This window comes from Schistocerca nitens, chromosome 3 (assembly GCF_023898315.1).
Source record: "Schistocerca nitens isolate TAMUIC-IGC-003100 chromosome 3, iqSchNite1.1, whole genome shotgun sequence".
NCBI classification, from domain to species: domain Eukaryota; kingdom Metazoa; phylum Arthropoda; class Insecta; order Orthoptera; family Acrididae; genus Schistocerca; species Schistocerca nitens.
The window spans coordinates 589,582,371-589,602,012 of NC_064616.1; the positions used below are offsets into that span (position 1 = coordinate 589,582,371).

Here is a 19,642-nt window from a genome sequence, read left to right on the forward strand (position 1 = left end):
TGTATGAATTTCATTTACTAACCAATTAGTACTATAATTATTATTCCCTGAAGTAATCCTACATAGTGTTCTGATGGCAATGTAAACATATGCATATATATGAAGGATTATTTGTAATAGTTGAAAAACAATGGCCAGTTTTTTTATGAGATATAACATTATGATTTAAAAATCAATGTAATGTGTGGTTTTATTCCTTAAGTATGAGATTATTGTACTGTGTATGGTGAAGTCTATTAATCAAATCATATGGAATATCATTGTACATCTCCTGGCAGAAAACACATGAAGTGTACTAGAAAGCTTAGGTTTTCCACAAGTATTCCACCAGTGCTCATACACAGAAAAACAGGATCATCATCAGCGCATTTCAAAGGAAAATTAACTGTGAACATCATTTCATGACCTACTTAAATTCATAAGTAATGTTTTGTAAACCCATTTAACTGTACAGGGTGTTTCTGTAAGAGAATGCAGAAATGTAATAGGACATAGAGAATGCTCCACTGAACAGCTCCACTGAATATAACACATTCATGAACAATGTCAGTACCATGTTTGAAAACTGTTTTCCTCTAAAAGTTCCTCAAATTAAACAGAAGTCTATAATAAAACCATGGATTACACAAGGAATAAAGATTTCCTGTAAGACAAAAAGAAAATGTATCTGTCGACCAAGAATAGCTCCAATGCTGATGATTTAGCTAAATACTGTAAAACATTTAAAAAAAGTAATTCAGACATCTAAACAAATGCACTATGAGCTGAAGATAGCAATGTCAGGGAACAAAATAAAAACAATATGGGATATAGTGAAAGAGCAGACTGGTAGAACCAGAAAGGAACAGGAGCAAATAGCACTAAGGGTAGATGACACATTAGTAACTGATGGGCATAGTGTGGCAAATCTATTTAACAAGTACTTTATATCCGTTACTGATAGAATGGGACTTTCAGGATCAGTAAATAAAGCCCTTGAATATCTGAAACTAGCCTTCACAAATAGCTTCAAGTACATGAATATATCACTCACTTCACCAAAAGAAATAACTTCCATAATAAAATCTTTAAAAACAAAGCATTCTAGTGGGTACGATGAAATATCAACAAAGTTAATTAAGGCACGTTCTTGTGAGTTTAGTACAATTCTAAGTTACTTGTGTAACCAGTCAATTATAACTGGGACATTTCCTGACTGGCTAACATATGCAGATGTTAAGCCTGTATTCAAGAAAGGGGATAAAGAGATACCATCAAACTACAGACCGATTTCACTTTTGCCAGTATTCTCAAAAATTTTAGAAAAAGTAATGTACAGGCAGCTGCTCAACCATCTGACCACAAATAACATATTATCAAGAACACAGTTTGGATTTCTGAAGGGTTCTGATATCGAGAAGGCTATTTACACCTACAGTGAAAATGTACTTAATTCATTAAATAACAAATTACAAGCAGCGGGTATTTTCTGTGATTTGTCAAAGGCATTTGATTGTGTGAACCACAACATCCTTTTAAGTAAATTAGAATTCTATGGTGTCACGGGCAGTGCTGCAAAATGGTTCAAGTCATACCTCACTAACAGGAAACAAAGGTGTCAGTGCAAGGGACTAGTGAATCAAGTAATCAATCATCATCAGAATGGGAAGAAATTACATGTGGTGTCCCACAAGGATCCATCTTAGGGCCATTGCTTTTTCTTGTGTACATTAATGATCTCTCATCAGTTACACTGCCAGAAGCAGAGTTCGTTTTGTTTGCAGATGACACAAGTATTGCAATAAATAGTATGTCAAGTGTAGTTCTAGAAAGATCTGCTAATGATATTTTCATGGGTATTAATAAATGGTTTAAAGCCAACTCACTGACATTAAACTTCGAAAAGACTCACTATATGCAATTCAGAACCTGTAAGAGATTTCCACCCAGCATATGCATAAAATACGAAGAAGAGCAGATAGACAAGGTTGACAGTCTTAAATTCCTGGGATTACAACTTGATAATAAATTCAGTTGGGAAGAGCACACCACAGAACTGCAGAAACGCCTTAACAAATCTGTATTTGCAATTCGAGTGTTAGCAGACATAGGCGACATAAAAATGAAAAAGCTTGCATACTTTGCCTACTTTCATTCCATAATGTCATATGGTATAATATTTTGGGGTAACTCTTCAAGTCAAACAAAAGTTTTCAGAGTCCAAAAGCGTGTAATGCGTATTATTTGTGGAGTAAATTCACGGACGTCCTGTAGAAACCTCTTCAAAGAACTGGGTATACTAACTACTGCCTCTCAGTATATTTACTCATTAATGAAATTTGCCCTAAATAATATATATCTTTTTCCAACAAACAGCTCAGTTCATACATACAATACCAGGAACAAAAATGATCTGCACAAGGACTTAAAAGCACTTACTTTAGTTCAAAAAGGGGTCCACTACTCAGGAACACTCATCTTCAATAATTTGCCAGTAAACATAAAAAATTTAGTTACAAATAAAGATCAGTTTAAAAGGAGCCTGAAAGACTTACTAGTGGCCAACTCCTTCTACTCCATTGACGAATTTTTTAATAGAAACAAATGATGTATTGTATATATTCATACTATTTGTATGGTTATTTCAGCTTAAAAAAAATAAAATAAATTGACATGTTCCACATCCATGAGGATCTCCTCAGCACTGATCTACGAAACGAAAAACTAATCTAATCTAATCTAATCTAACAATTTGAGGTAGGGAACCTGTGGTTGGAGAAGCCAGCTTAAGGGGATATGGAAATAAACTTGTCTACCACTTTGTCTTGAATTACTGTTTTCCAGCTTATTTACAACTAACATGCATACAAGTTTACATATGCTGTGCTGTTTATTTACATGTACATTCTTTATTTCCTGCAAGACAATAAGGAAGACAAGTCTGATTACTCCGAAGTCATGATGCAGGTTTTGTTTACTTGAGGTTTGTGCGAAGAGTAGCACCTGATTTGTTGGAGAATGTACCCTTGCCTGTTCATCAGAGGACGTGAATATAACATAATGGTGCACTACCTCAGTTCAGTGTGGATGTCCACAATGTCTCACTGCTGTATTTCCTGGTCACTGGATTGGAAGGGCAGGCCCTATTCCATGGCCTGCAAGGTCATCTGACCTGAATCCGCTTGATTATTTTCTATGGGGATATCTAAAGTCACTTGTGTACGAGACCCCAGTGGATACAGAGATGCAATTAGTTGCAAAAATTGGAGCTGTCTGTGATGTGTTTCAAAACATACCAGGGGTATTTGTCAGGGTGCATCAGAATCTTGTTCGCTAAAGTCATGCTTGCATTGAGGTTGATGGCCATCAGTTTCAGCACATTTTGTAAGATACAGTACAAATGGTATGTCCATTGTGTCAATGATGTATTTGCAGTTAACTGTAACTAATGTGAATAAAAAAAGTACAGAGTAATGTGATTTTATGCCTATTATCTCCTTAGGCTCTCTTCTCCAACCCCAGGTTTCATACCTCAAATCATTCAGTACTGCATCCTCTATGTCATGTTAAATTTTTGCATGCTCTTATGGAAACACCCTGTATAATGTTTCTAAATTCAAAATAACAAGTGAAATGAATGTTGTTTAAAAATATGCATACACTGAAATGACAAAAGTCATGGAATACCTCATAATATAATGTCAGACCTCCTTTTGGCTGGTACACTGCAGCAACTCGACACAGCATGGACTTATCAAGTCGTTGGAAATCCTGTGCAGCAATACTGAGCAATGCTGCCTCTATAGCCATCCATAATTGCAAAAGTGTTGCCAGTGCAGGATTTTGTGCATGAACTGACCTCTCAATTATGTCTCACAAATATTTGATTGTATTCATGTTGGGTGACCCAGGTAGCCAAATCATTCACCCAGACTGTCCAGAATGTTCTTCAAACCAATTTCAAACAGTTGTGTCCCACTTACATGGTGCATTATCATCCATAAAAAATTCCATCATTGAACAGCTGCAAGTTGTTTCCAAGTAGCCAAACTTAACCATTTCCAGACAATTACCAGTTCAGTTGGACCAGAGGACCCAGGCCATTCCATGTAAACACAGCCCACACCATAATGGAGCCACCACCAGCTAGCACAGTGCCTTGTTGACAGCCTGGGTCCACTCGAACCCTACCATCAGTTCTTATCAACTGAAATTGAGCTCATCTGACCAGGCCATTGTTTTCCAGTCATCTAGGGTTCAATTGATATGGCCACAAGCCCAGGGGAGGTGCTGCAGGCAATGTTGTGCTGTTAGCAAAGGCACTTGTGTCAGTTGTCTGCTGCTGTAGCATATTAATGCCAGAATTCGTTGCAATGTACTAATGGATAATGTTTACACATACATCCCACATTGACCAAGCCATGGTTTTCCAGTCATCTAGGGTTCAACTGATATGGCCACAAGCCCAGGGGAAGTGCTGGAGGCAATGTTGCGCTGTTAGCAAAGGCACTCGTGTCAGTTGTCTGCTGCCATAGCCCATTAATGCCAGATTTTGTCGCAATGTACTAATGGATATGTTTGCACATACATCCCACATTGATTTCTGTGGTTATCTCATGCAGTATTACTTTTTTATTAGCACTGACAATTCTACACAAATTGCACTTCTCTTGGTCATTAAGTGAAGGTCATCAGCAAATGAGATGTCCATGGTGAGAGGTAAAGCATGAAATTTAGCATTCTTTGCACAGTCTTGACACTGTGGAACTCAGAATATTGAATTCCCTAATGATTTCTGAAATGGAATGTCCCGTGTGTCTAGCTCCAACTACCATTCCACATTCAAAGTTGTTAATTCCCATTGTCTGGCCATAATCACATCAGAAACCTTTTCACATATATCACCTGAGTACAAATGACAGCTCTGGCAATACACTTCTCTTTTATATCTTGTGTATGTGATACTACTGGAATCTGTATATGTGCATATTGCTATCCCATGACCCTTGCCACCTCTGTGTATATTTTCATCACGTAAAGCACACTTTTATTGATCATAAAGAAATATGCAATACGTGTAGTTCCAGGAGCCTGATCATCAAACTTTTCTGTTGCCTTCAGTACACTAGTAAAGATATTGTGTCATATCTGTCCTAGCTGTATTGTCCTACACAGAAAATACAGTAGTCAAATCAACATTTTAAAATGATTTTTTAAAGAATTTCTTTGGACTGTAAGTAATCCATCATGACTACCAGTTCACCTATTTTCCATAAAGAAGACACTTTGAGTTGCAGACAGGCACAATTAAAAGACACTTACATAAAGCTTTCGGCCATGGCCTTCATCAGTAAAAAACACACACACACCATTCACACACACAAGCAAGCACACCTCATGCACACACTACCATCAACTGCAGCATCTCAGACTGGAATGCAACTATCATGTGGGATTCAAGCAGCAGGGAAGGGGAAAGGATAATAGTGTACATGTGGGGAGAGAGACAGATGCTGTCAGGTTTAGAGAGCAGGCACTATACTGCCAACAGGCACAGTGCCAGGAGGTTGTGGGGCAGGCAGGTGGGGAAAAAAGGGGCAAAACTGAAGAGGAGCAGCAAAGGATGGGCAGACATGTTGGCAGAGGACTGCAAATAAAGGGGAGGAAGATGATAATTGGGGGGAAATGATAGGACAGAGGAGATGGAAACTGTTGGGTGGAGATTGTGGAGACAGTGTGTTAACATGGGTTGAGTTCAGGAAAATTACGGGAGAAGAGAATGTGTTGTAAGGATAACTCCCATCTGCGCAGTTCAGAAAATCTGCTGATGCTTGGAAGGATCCAAATGGCTCATGTAGCGAAGCAGCCATTGAAATCAAGTGTGTTATGTTCAGCTGCAAGTTGTGCCACAGGGTGGTCTACTTTTCTCATGGCCACAGTTTGGCAGTGGCCATTCATCCTGGTAGACAGCTAGTTGGTGGACATACCAATATACAAAGCTGTGCAATGATTGCAGCAGAGTTGGCAAATGAATGGCTGATTCACAGGTAGCCCAGCCCTTGATGGGGTAGGATAAACCTGTAACAGGACTGGAATAGGAAGTGCTGGATGGGTAGATTTGACAGGTTTTGCACCTGGGTCTTCCATGGGAATATGGTCCCTGTTGCAAGGGGTTGGGACTGTGAGTGGCATAGGGATAGACCAGAATGTTGTGGAGGTTGGCTGAGCAAGAGAACACCACTTTAGGAAGGGTGGGAAGTATCTTGGGTAAGAAGTCCCTCATTTCCGGATATGATGATAGGTAATCAAAGCCCTTGCTATGGATGTGGTTCAGTTCTTCCAGTCTGGGGTGGTACTGGGTGATGAAGGGGACACTCTCTTGTGGCTGGTTCTTGGGGTTTGTGGGAGGATTGAGGGCGTGAGGGGAAATGGCATGGGAGATCTGTTTGCAGACTAGGTCTGGAGGTTAGCGCCTGTCTGTGAAGGCCTTGGTTGGCCCCTCAGCATATAAAACAAGGGAGTTTTTGTCACTGCAGGTATGCCGTTTCCAGGTGGCCAGACTGTAAGGGAGGGATTTTTAGTGTGAAAGGAGAGCTGTCAGAATGCAGGTACTTTAGGTGGTTGGTGGGTTTAATGTGGAGAGAGGTGCAGCCAGAGCCATTAGAGAAGAGGAGGTCTACATCTAGGGAGGTGGCATGCTGGGTTGAGGAGGACCACATGAATCAGATGGGAGAGAAGGTGTTGAGGTGGGTGTCTCAGCTCTGAGTCCTGATCATGAAGGTATCATCAATGAACCTGAAACAGACTAGGTGTTTTGAAAGGTTAGGAAAGTCTCCTCTAGGTGGCCCATAAAAAGCTTGGCATAGGAAGGTGCCATGTGGGTGACCATGGCTGCATTTCAGATTTGTTTATATACCTTCCCTTCAAACAAGAAGTATTCCTGGCTAGGATAAAGTTAGTAAGGTGTATGAGGAATGAGGTCCTGGGTTCGGAGACTGCAGAACGTTGAGAAATGTGGTGCACAATAGCAGTAAGACCATGTGCATGAAGGATATTGGTGTATAAGAAGGTGGCATCAACAGCAATGAGTAGGGATACTGGAGGTAAAGGGGTGGGGATGGTGGAAAGTCGGTGAAGGAAGTGGTTGGTGTCTTTGACGTGGGAGGCTAGATTATGGACAATTGGTTGGAAGTGTTGGTGAATGAGGGCTGAAATTCTGTCAGTGGGGGCACAATAACCAGCCAGAATGGGGCATCCAGGATTGTTGGGTTTGTGGATTTGGGAAGCATGTAGAAGGTGGGTGTGCAGGGTGTCATGGGGGTGAAGAGGAAAATGGATTCTTGGGAGACGTTCTGGGAAGGGCCTAAGCCTTTAAGCAGGGACTGGAGTTTGTGTTGGACTTCTGTAATGGGATCATTCTGGCAGAGTTTATAAGTGGAAGAGTCAGATAATTGGCAGAAGCATTCTGCCAGGTTGTCACTGTGATTTATAACAATAGTGGTGGATCCTTTGTCTGCAAGTAGGATGACTAGGTCAGGAGTCATTTTTGGTTGTGTGTGGCCATTCTTTCCTCTGCTGATAGGTTGGTGTTCTGAGGAAGCGACCTGGGGAAGAATGGTGAGGCTAAATTGCAGGTAAGGAATTCCTGGAAGGTGATCAGCATTTGGTTAGGTGGGAGGGGAGGGGGGGGGGTGGCATCACGGTTGTATGGTGGTATGAAATGGGAAGAGACTGGTTTCAGTGTTGGAATTGGAGTTGTTTTGGTTGGAGGGATTGGCAACAAAGGAATGCTTCCATTGCATGGATTGGGAGAAGGAGAGTAGGTCTTTGATAAGTCCAGTAGGATTAAATTTGGGTGTAGGGCTAAAGGTGAGGCCTTTCAATAGGACTTAAACTTCTGTGGAGCTGAGGGTTTTGGTGGAAAGGTTAACAACAATGTCACAGGAATGTTTTGCATGTCGGTTTGGTGGAGAGTTGGTAGGGAGTTTTAGGGAATGTGACAAGTTGAAGAGGTCAGCTAGGAAGGTTTAGCTGCTATGATGCGTGGATGAGGAGGAACACTGTTGGTGCGATAGGGGTTGGATAGTGGTGCCCCAAGGTGCCAGTAGGATGTCAGCAGCCCAGATAACTTACCAAGGTGGTGTCTGGAATGCTCCTCCAGGTGCTGGAGAGCAAAGGATTCAATTTCAGAGATGTGATTATGGAATAAGTATTCCAAACTAGTAGTATATTGTGGATGAAGCAGAGGTGGTTCTGGGATACCTGCGCCTTGGAGATGTGTTTTTGCAGTACCACATTTGTTAAGACAAGAAATTGGCATAATCAGAAAAGGAGTGGGTCATTGTGTAAGGAGGGGTGGGATCCAGAGAAAGGAATTTTTACAGTTAGGGCATTTGGAAGGACTCCATGGTTTAGGCAGCATTTGAGAAATAAGATGAGGGACTGGTTTTTATCCAGGGAAAGGGATACTCTTCTAAACTTATGCAGAAAGATGGACCAAGGATCCATTTTGGCAGGAATGGTCTAAAGGAAATGGGATTGACACAGAAATGGGCAAAATAAGTGTTGATATTTGTGACAGGAGCATCTAAGTGAGAAGATGCATAAAAAATATGTAAAGGCATGTAAAAACATGCACAGGTATGCAAAAAATGCTCAGATATGTAAAAATATGCACAAATACATAAAAATGCATGAAACCACATGAAAATATGCACAAATACATACGTACAGGAACAAGGGTTAAAGTAAACGATGAGGTAGATGAGGTATATGTGTGTGTGTGTGTGTGTGTGTGTGTGTGTGTGTGTTATGAGAGAGGGAGGGAGGATGGTTTAGGTCGAGGATCAAGCCGCTGGTGAAGTATCAGTGCAGCAGCAGTGCAGTAGCGAGTCGCATATTTAGCTTTCACATTTGTTTTGTAGTTTGATTCTTAATTTCTTTCCGAGTGTTTGTGCACTTGCATATTTAATTACATAAAATCCTTGCATATTCTCATATTTGAGAGGAGTAATATTGCTTATTGATAGCCGTAGAGTATAAATTCACGGAGTTGTTAGATCTTACAAGGGAACCTCCCCATCGCACCCCCCTCAGATTTAGTTATAAGTTGGCACAGTGAATAGGCCTTGAAAAACTGAACACAGATCAATCTAGAAAACAGGAAGAAGTTGTATGGAACTATGAAAAAAATAAGCAAAATATACAAACTGAATAGTCCACGCGTAAGATATGCGACATAAAGGAAAGAGAATGAAGGAGCGCCGTGGTCTCAGGGTTAGCGTGCGCAGCTGCGGAATGAAAGGTCCTTGGTTCAAGTCTTCCCTGGAGTGAAAATTTTAATTTTTTATTTTCAGTTTATGTGACAAAGTCTTATGTTTTCATCACTTTTTTGGGAGTGATTATCACTCCCACAAGAAAACCTAAATCTGGCAAGGTAGAAGAATCTTTTTACCCATTCGCCAAGTGTACAAGTTAGGTGGGTCGACAACATATTCCTGTCATGTGACGCACATGCCGTCACCAGTGTCGTATAGAATATATCAGACGTGTTTTCCTGTGGAGGAATCGGTTGACCTATGACCTCGCGATCAAATGTTTTCGGTTCCCATTGGAGAGGAACGTCCTTTCGTCTACTAATCGCACGGTTTTGCGGTGCGGTCGTAAACCACAGACACTAAACTTATTACAGTGAACAGAGACATCAATGAACGAACGGACAGATCATAACTTTGCGAAAATAAAATTTTTACTCAACGGAAGACTTGAACCAAGGACCCCCTCGTTCCGCATCCGCTTACGCTAACCACGGGACCACGGCACTCGTGTACTCACACTATCCTTGATTTTGCCTATCTTGCACACGGACTACTCAGTTTGTATATTTTGATTATTTTTTTCATAGTTCCACACAACTTCTTCCTGTTTTCTCGATTGATCTGTGTTCAGTTTTTCAAGGCCTATCCACTTTGCCAACTTACAACTAAATCTGACGGGGGTGCGATGGGGAGGTTCCCTTGTTAGCAGTTGGATGGATAGGGTGTGTGCGTGCTGTGTGCATGTGCAGGAGGAACTGGCCGCTGTTCGCGCGCAGCTGAGCATGCTGCTGGCCACGGTCAGCTGCCTTCGAGTCAGAAGGCCAATGTGGAGGTGGCCGGCTGGCCTCGCCCATTCATCCTGTCAGTGGGCAGGTGGCCGCTCCTTCAGCAGGGCCTGAGCAGGCACACGGGGGCAAAGGCTTGCTGGTTATTAGGAGCTCCAACGTTAGGCAGGTGATGGAGCCCCTTAGGGAAATAGCGTACGGGGCTGGAAAGAAATCCAACGTGCACTTGGTTTGTCTGCCGGGGGGCCTCATCCAAGATGTGGAGGTGGCCTTGCCTGGGGCTATCGAGCGTACGGGGTGCAGTCATCTGCAAGTAGTTGCTCACGTCGGCACCAATGATGCCTGTCGCTTGGGTTCTGAGGTGATCCTCAGTTCGTACGGGTGGCTGGCAGATTTGGTGAAGACCGCTGGCCTCACATGCGGGGTGCAAGCAGAGCTCTCTATTTGCAGCATCGTTCCCAGAGTGGATCGGGATCCTTTGGTTTGGAGCCGATTGGAGGCTCTCAACCTGAGGCTTTGTCGACTTTGACGGTCTTGGCTGCAGATTTCTAGACTTGCACAATTGGGTGGGGAATTGTAGGATGCCCCTAGATAGGTCAGGGGTGCACTACACAAAGGGTAGCAGAGTACTTGTGACGTGCACATGGAGGTTTTTTAGGCTAAGCAGTAGTGCGAGGTGTCCTGATGAACACCCACCAGTCGACGTGCAGGCAGGGAAATCAGGACGCGCTCTGTGTAAATACACTTACGCTATCAAGAAATTATCAGTAAATTTTCAGAGTGTTCGGAATAAAGTTCCTGAATTTACTGCCCTCCAGGAAGCATGTGGTGCGCAAATTATTCTTGGGACTGAGACCTGGCTGAACCCTGAAATAGTTCTGAAATATTTAGTGAGGGTTGGATGGTGTATCGGAAAGACAGAGTAGACAGCGTAGGAGCTGGTGTCTTCATTGCAGTTGACAAAAATATTGTGTCTACTGAGGTCGAAGTAGAGTGTGATTGTGAAGTTATCTGGACACGTTTAACAGGGCTAGGAGAAATAAAGTTAATTGTTAGGTGTTATTACTGGCCACCAGGTTCCACCATGAATCATTCAAAGGGAGTCTACACTGTATCGCAGAAGTACCCGGATCATGCTATATTAGTCAGAGGCGACTTCAACCTACCTAGTATAGACTGGAATGTCTATGGATTCATTACAGGTGGTACAGACAAGCCATCATGTGAATTACTTTTGAACACATTATCCAAAAACTGTCTTGAGCACCTAAATCGACAGCCAACGTGTAATCGAAATATTTTAGATCTGGTAGCCACGAACAGACCAGACCTCATTGACGGTGTCAGTGTTGAGACAGGGATTAGTGATCATGATGTTGTCATTATGACTATGGTTACAAAAGTAAAAAGTTGGTCAAGAAGGCTAGGAGAGTACTCTTACTAGAAAGAGCAGATAAGCAGTTGTTAGCATCCCACTTAGTAAATGAACTGACTTCATTTATTTCCGGTACGATGGACATGGAAGAATTATGGGCAAATTTTAAACACAGTGTAAATCATGCATTTGACAAGTATGTGCCGATAAAGTGGGTTACGGCCAGAAAAGACCCACTGTGGTTTAACAGCGCAATTCGGAGAATGCTCAGGAAGCAACGACAGTTGCACTCACGGTACAAGAAAGATCGGGAGATTGAGAACAGGCAAAAGTTAGTAGAGATTCGTGCTGCTGTAAAAAGAGCAATGCACGAAGCATTCAACAACTACCACTGTGATACCTTAGCAAAAGATCTTGCTGAAAACCCAAGGAAATTCTTGTCTTACGTAAAATCGGAAAGTGGGTAGAAGGCTTCCATCCAGTCACTCACTGATCATTCTGGCCTGGCAATGGAAGACAGCAAAACGAAAGCTGAAATTTTAAATTTAGCTCTTGAGAACTCTTTCACGCAGGAGGATCGTACAAACATACTGCCATTTGAGTCTCGTACAGATTCCCGTATGGAGGACATAGTGATAGACATCCCTGGGGTTGTGAAGCAGCTGAATGGGTTGAAAATAAATAAGTCACCAGGTCCTGATGGGATTCCAGTTTGGTTTTACAGAGAGTACTCTACTGCATTGGCTCCTTACTTAGCTTGCATTTATCACGAATCTCTTGCCCAACGTAAAGTCCCGAGCGACTGGAAAAAAGCGCAGGTGACGCCTGTATATAAGAAGGGTAGAAGGACGGATCCTCAAAATTACAGACCAATACCCTTAACATCAGTTTGTTGCAGGATTCTCAAACATATTCTCAGTTCGAATATAATGAATTTCCTTGAGACAGAGAAGTTCCTGTCCATACATCAGCACAGCTTTAGAAAGCATCGCTCCTGCGAAACGTAACTCGCCCTTTTTTCACATGATATCTTGCGATCCATGGATGAAGGGTATCAGACAGATGCCATATTCCTTGACTTCCGTAAAGCGTTTGATTCGGTGCCCCACTACAGACTCCTAACTAAGGCACAAGCATATGGGATTGGTTCCCAAGTATGTGAGTGGCTCGAAGACTTCTTAGGTAATATAACCCAGTACATTGTCCTCGATGGTGAGTGTTCATCGGAGGTGAGGGTATTGTCTGGAGTGCCCCAGGGAAGTGTGGTAGGTCCGCTGTTGTTTTCTATCTACATAAATGATCTTTCGGATAGGGTGGATAGCAATGTGCGTCTGTTTGCTGATGATGCTGTGGTGTACGGGAAGGTGTCATCGTTGAGTGACTGTAGGAGGATACAAGATGACTTGGACAGGATTTGAGATTGGTGTAAAGAATGGCAGCTAACTTTAAATATAGGTAAATGTAAATGAATGCAGATGAATAGGAAAAAGAATCCTGTAATATTTGAATACTCCATTAGTAGTGTAGTGCTTGACACAGTCACATCGATTAAATATTTGGGCATAACATTGCAGAGCGATATGAAGGGGGACAAGCACGTAATGGCAGTTGTGGGGAAGGTGGATAGTCGTCTTCGGTTCATTGGTAGAATTTTGGGAAGATGTTGTTCATCTGTAAAGGAGACTGCTTATAAAACACTAATACGACCTATTCTTGAGTACTGCTCGAGTATTTGGAATCCCTATCAGGTCGGATTGAGGGAGGACATAGAAGCAATTCAGAGGCGGGCTTGCTAGATTTGTTACTGGTAGGTTTGATCATCATGCAAGTGTTACGGAAATGCTTCAGGAACTCACGTGGGGGTCTCTAGAGGAAAGGAGGCGTTCTTTTACGTGAATTGCTACTGAGGAAATTTAGAGAACCAGCATTTGAGGGTGACTGCAGTACAATTTTACTGCCGCCAACTTACATTTCGCAGAAAGACCACAAAGATAAGATAAGAGAGATTAGGGCTCATACAGAGGCATATAGGCAGTCATTTTTCCCTCGTTCTGTTTGAGAGTGGAACAGGGAGAGAAGATGCTAGTTGTGGTATGAGGTACCCTCCGCCACACACCGAATGGTGGATTGCGGAGTATGTGTGTAGATGTAGATGTAGTGTGGCACAGGCAGGTATGGAAAACAAAATGCTTAAGTACGTCAGGATGAGGGATGAAGTGGGATCAAGGGAATAAATATAACTATCAGATGAAAGAATCTGGATCATCAGAAGTCCCTCAACACCTGTGAAAGCAACCATGTCATTTATCAGCTATGCTGCCATCATTGTACAGCTTTTTATATTGGTATGACTACCAACCAGCTGTCTACCTGGATGAACAGCCACTGCCAGACTGTGGCAAAACATGCAGCTGAACATAACACACTTGATTTCAATGACTGCTTCAGTAACTGAGCCATCTGGATCCTTCACTCCACCACCAGCTTTCCTGAACTGTGCAGATGAGAGTTATACTTAGAACACATTCTCTGCTCCCATAATTACTGTGGCCTCAACCTATCATAACATACTGTCCCAGCACCCTCCACTCAAAAGTTTCCACCCCCTTTATCCTGTCATCTCCTCCCCATCTCATCTCCCACCCTGTTTATTTGCAGGCCTCTGCCAACACATCCACCCATTTTCCCTCATTCCTTTCCTTTTTTGATCCGAAAAGGATGCCCTAAAACCTCCTGACACTGCACAGACAGCATTCGTCTCTCTCCCCATCCATACAATACTATCCCTTCCCCTTCCCCACCCTCTCCAGATTGCTTCCTGCATCACACGTGATAGATGAATTCCAGCCTGAGACACTGAAGTTGCCAGTCATTGTGCATGGGATGTGCTTGCTTGTATGTGTGAATGGTGTGAGTGCCTATCTTTTACTGTTGAAAGCTGTGGTTGAAAACTTTATGTAAGTGTCTTTTAATTGTGCCTGTCTGCAACCTGACGTGTTTTCGTTATGGTAAGCAGTAGAACTTCCTACATTGTTGACATTCCTACCTTTAGTTTACACTGTTTCATTTTTACCAAATGGTTTTCTTCCATCCTGCAACCCTGTAATGTTTTCCTTTGTTACTCTTCACTACAGCATTACTCTTGTCAGTGTCTGATCTTTCTATTCTTTCTTTGTGTTTCTTCACCACACCTACCTCCGAGCCACACTGCATCCATGATCATGTGCACACAACACAGACTCTGTGACTCCAAAGATTGTTGATGCAGTAACAAATGCCCCAGATTCTTTCCTCTGATAGCTATATTTATTCCATTGAGCCCACTTCATCCCTCATCCCAATTTACTTAAGCATTCTGTTTTCCACACATAACCTTTCCACATGAACTTTTGATCCTTGACCTGAAAAATCCTCCCTCCCTCTCTCTTCACTTATCGCAACACACACACACACACACACACACACACACACACACACACCCCTCATCATTTATTTCACCCATGTTTCTGCACAGTTTCAACATATTTGTGCATATTTTTAGGTATCTGTGTGTTACTTTGCATACTTGTGCACGTTTCTGAGTGCCTTTACATATTTTTTGCGCATCTTTTCACTTAGAAGCTCCTGTCTCAAATATAAACACCTCTTTTGCCCATTTCTGTTCAATTACCATTTCCTTTACACCATTCCTGCCACAATGGACCCTTGGTCCATCTTTCTGCATTAGTTTAAAAGAGTATCACTACTCATCACTGTTGATGCAACCCCACTATTCACCAACATCCCTCATGTCCATGTTATTCTGTTATTAAACACTACCATTCCCAACGTCCTTCAGACTCAAAACCCACTACCTCATTCCTCATACACCTAACTTTATACTAACCCAGAACTATTTCTCATTTGAAGGAAAGGTAAATAAATAAATCTGCAGCACAATTATGGGCACCTACATACACCCTCCTATGCCAATCTTTTTATGGGTCATCTAGAGGAGACCTTCCTAGCCTCCCAAAACATCAAACCCCTAGCCTGGTTCAGCTTCACTGATGATATCTTCATGATGTGGATTCAGGGCCATGATGCCCTATCTTTGTTCCTTCACAACCTCAACACTTTCTCTCCTATCCACTCCATGTTGTCCTCCCCGACCAGTGTGCCACCTTCCTAGATGTTGACCTCCTCCTCACTGATGGCTCAATCCACACTTCTATCCACATGAAACCCACCAACCACAAACAGTACCTACATTTTGTCAGCTCTCATCCCTTTCACACCAAAAAATCCCTCCCATAAAGACTGGCCACCTGAGAACGGCATATCTACAGTGACAAAAACTCTCTTGCTCAGTGTGCTGAGGGTCTCACCAAGACCTTCACAGACAGGCGCTGTCCCCTATACCTAGTCCACAAACAGATGGCATGGGAGCATGCCATTTCCCCTCACACCCTCAATCCTCTGACAAACCCCAAGAACCAGCCACAAAGGAGTGTGCCCTCCATCACCCAGTGCCACCACAGACTGGAACAACTGAACCAAATCCTTCGCCAGGACTTTAATTACCTATCATCATACCCTGAAATGTATGACTTCCTACCCAAGATACTTCCCACCTTTCCTAAAGTGGTGTTCTCTTGCCCACCCAATCTCCACAACATCCTAGTCCATCCCTATGCCACTCACAATCCTAACCACATGCAACAAGGATCATACCCCTGTGGAAGACCCAGGTGCAAAACGTGCCCAGTCCACCCACCCAACACTTCCTATTCCAGTCCTGTTATGGGTTTATCCTATCCCATCAGGGGTTGGGCCACCTGTGTAAACAGCTCTGCTGCAGTCACTGCACAGCTTTTTATATTGGTATGACTACCAACTAGCTGTCTGTCGAGATGAATGGCAAGGAGTAAAGTAGACCACCCTGTGGCACAATATGCAGCTGAACATAACACACTTGATTTCAATGGCTGCTTCACTACCTGAACCATCTGTATCCTTCCCTCCACCACCAGCTTTTCTGAACTGTGTAGATGGGAGTTATCCTTACAACACATTCACCGCTCCCGTAATTGTCCTGACCTCAACCTATGGTAACATACTGTCCCCACACCCTCCATCCAACAGTTTCCAGCCCCTCTGTCCTATCATCTCCTCCCCATTCTCATCTCCCATCCTGTTTATTTACAGCCCTCTGTCAACACATCCACCCATCCTTCCCTGCTCCTCTTCTTTCTTTCTCCTTTTTTCCCCACCTGCCTGCCCCACAACCTCCTGACGCTGTGCCTGTTGGCAGTCTAGTCCCTGCTCTCTCCAGCAGGCAGTGTTCGTCACTGTCCTCATCGGCACACTACTATCCTTTCCTCTCTTGTCCCTGCTCCAGATTACTGCTTGCATCCCATGTGATAGTTGCATTCCAGTCCGAGATGCTGGAGTTCATCAATATGTGTGCATGAGGTGTGCTTGCTTGTGTGTGTGTGTGTGTGTGTGTGTGTGTGTGTGTGTGTGTGTGTGTGTGTGTGTGTGTGTGTGTGTCTCTTCACTTGTTGAAGGCAGTAACCAAAAGCTTTATGTTAGTATCTTTTAATTGTGCCTGTCTGCTACTTGAAGTGTCTTCTTTATGATAAATAGCAATCTGTCTTTTTCTACATTGTTGATATCCCTACCTGGGGTTTCCATCATTTGAGTTCACCTATTTTCTAATTCTGTAGAATTTATTTGCAAATTTCAACAAAACTTGTAAATATTTGGTTAATAAACATTTACATTCAGATACTGACTGTGGCAGAAAATTTTATTTTTGTTAATTTTTATCATTATTTTGAGTCATGTTATATGAAGTAAAGAATCCACACTAATAACTACAACCACTAAATATGATAAAGTATATCAAAATTAATGCTCATAGTGCTCAAACAAATAGGTCATCCATAAGGAAGTTAATTTCAGTAACAGTTCAATAAAAATAGAAACCCTAGTATCTATTATACATAGTTCTTTCAGGATAGATCACTATTCACCACACAGAAGAAGCATTGAGCAGTAGACAGGCAGGTAAGAAAGGAAAATTAAATTATTCAGAGAGCTCACAACAACAACAACAAACAAACACACACACACACACACACACACACACACACACACACACACACACACACAAAAGCCACTTTCTTCTTCACAGCTGTATTCAGCTCTTGCTGCAGTATTCTTCTTCTGCAGCTTCTGCTTCTTCTTTTTAATTCACTTTATAAAAATTTACTATGTGCTTGTGTGTGTGTGTGTGTGTGTGTGTGTGTGTGTGTGTGGGCATGCGCGCTCGCGCGTGCGTGTGCACGCGCACTTTTGTGCATGTGGATGGGTCGGTGGGTGAGTGTGGGTTTGGTATTGCCTTGCTCATGTCCCATATTTATGAAGTATCTCATCTAAATGTCCAGCTAGAAATGTCTTTAATTGCATGCCTACAGCCTCACTCCTTTCCTAATCAGTGACTAGTGATTTACCTGAGATAAATATTTATATTTAAGCCTGGAGTCTCCATCAGTTTTAAATGTAGGACAAACCAATTTAAAATTCAAGTCAAGGGATACAAATTGAGGAAGAGTAGTTAGTTGAAAATTATTTGCATTTACTGAAATTATTTAAAATACATATTTATCTAATCACTGGTATTAGTTCCTTTTTGAAGCTAATATCATTGTTGTTGTGGTCTTCAGTCCAGAGACTGGTTTGATGCAGCTCTCCATGCTACATGCAAGCTTCTTGATCTCCCAGTACCTACTGAAACTTATATTATTTTGAATCTGCTTACTGTATTCATCTCTTGGTCTCCCTCTACGATTTTTACCCTCCATTCTGCCCTTCAATACTAAATTGGTGATCCCTTGATGCCTCAGAACATGTCCTACCAACCGATCCCTTCTTCTAGTCAAGTTGTGCGACAAATTTCTCTTCTCCCCAATTCTATTCAGTACGTCCTCATCTAATCTTCGGCATTCTTCTGTAGCACTACATTTTGAAAGCTTCTATTCTCTTCTTGTTTAAACTATTTACCATCCATGTTTCATTTCCATACATGGCAACACTCCATACAAATACTTTCAGAAACGACTTCCTGAAACTTAAATCTGTACTCAATGTTAACAAATTTCTCTTTTTCAGAAACGCTTTCCTTGCCATTGCCAGTCTACACTTTATATCCCCTCTACTTTTACCATCATCAGTTATTTTACTCCCTATATAGCAAAACTCATTTACTACTTTAAGTGTGTCATTTCCTAATCTAATTCTCTCAGCATCACACAATTTAATTTCACTTCATTCCATTATCCTCATTTTGCTTTTGTTGATGTTCATCTTATATCCTCCTTTCAAGACACTGTCCATTCCGTTCAACTGCTCTTTAAGGTCCTGTGCTGTCTCTGACAGAATCACAATGTCATTGGCAAACCTCAAAGTTTTTATTTCTTCTCCATGGATTTTAATTCCTACTCAAATTTTTCTTTTGTTACCTTTACTGCTTGCTCAATATACAGATTGAACAACATCAGGGATAGGCTACAACCCTGTCTCACTCCCTTCCTAACCACTGCTTCCCTTTCATGCTACTTGACTCTTATAACTGCCATCTGGTTTCTGTACAAATTGTAAATAGCCTTTTGCTCCCCATATTTGACCCCTGCCACCTTCAGAATTTGAAAGAGAGTATTCCAGTTAACATTGTCAAAAGCTTTCTCTAAGTCTACAAATGCTAGAAACATAGGTATGCCTTTCCTTAATCTATCATCTAAGATAAGTCTTGGGGTCAGTATAGCCTCACGTGTTCCAACATTTCTACGGAATCAAAACTCATCTTCCCCGAGTTCAGCTTCTACCACATTTTCCATTCATTTGTAAAGAATTTGTGTTAGTATTTTTCAGCCGTGACTTATTAAACTGATAGTCTGGTAATTTTCACACCTGTCAACACCTGCTTTCTTTGGGATTGGAATTATTATATTCTTCTTGAAGTCTGAGGGTATTTTGACTGTCTCATACATCTTCCTCACCAGGTGGTTGGGTTTTGTCAGGGGTGGCTCTCCCAAGGCTATCAGGAGTTCTAATGGAATGTTGTCTACTGCCGGGGCCTTGTTTCGACTTAGATCTTTCAGTGCTGTGTCATACTCTTCACGCAGTATCATATCACCCATTTC

At 42.1% G+C, this 19,642-nt stretch overlaps 1 protein-coding gene across 1 annotated transcript in view; it reads left to right on the forward strand.

The window, feature by feature from the left end:
- Positions 1 to 19,642, forward strand: part of LOC126248502 (protein unc-79 homolog) — an 875,350-nt gene that overhangs the window by 812,208 nt on the left and 43,500 nt on the right. The gene's annotated exons all lie outside the window — the stretch shown is intronic.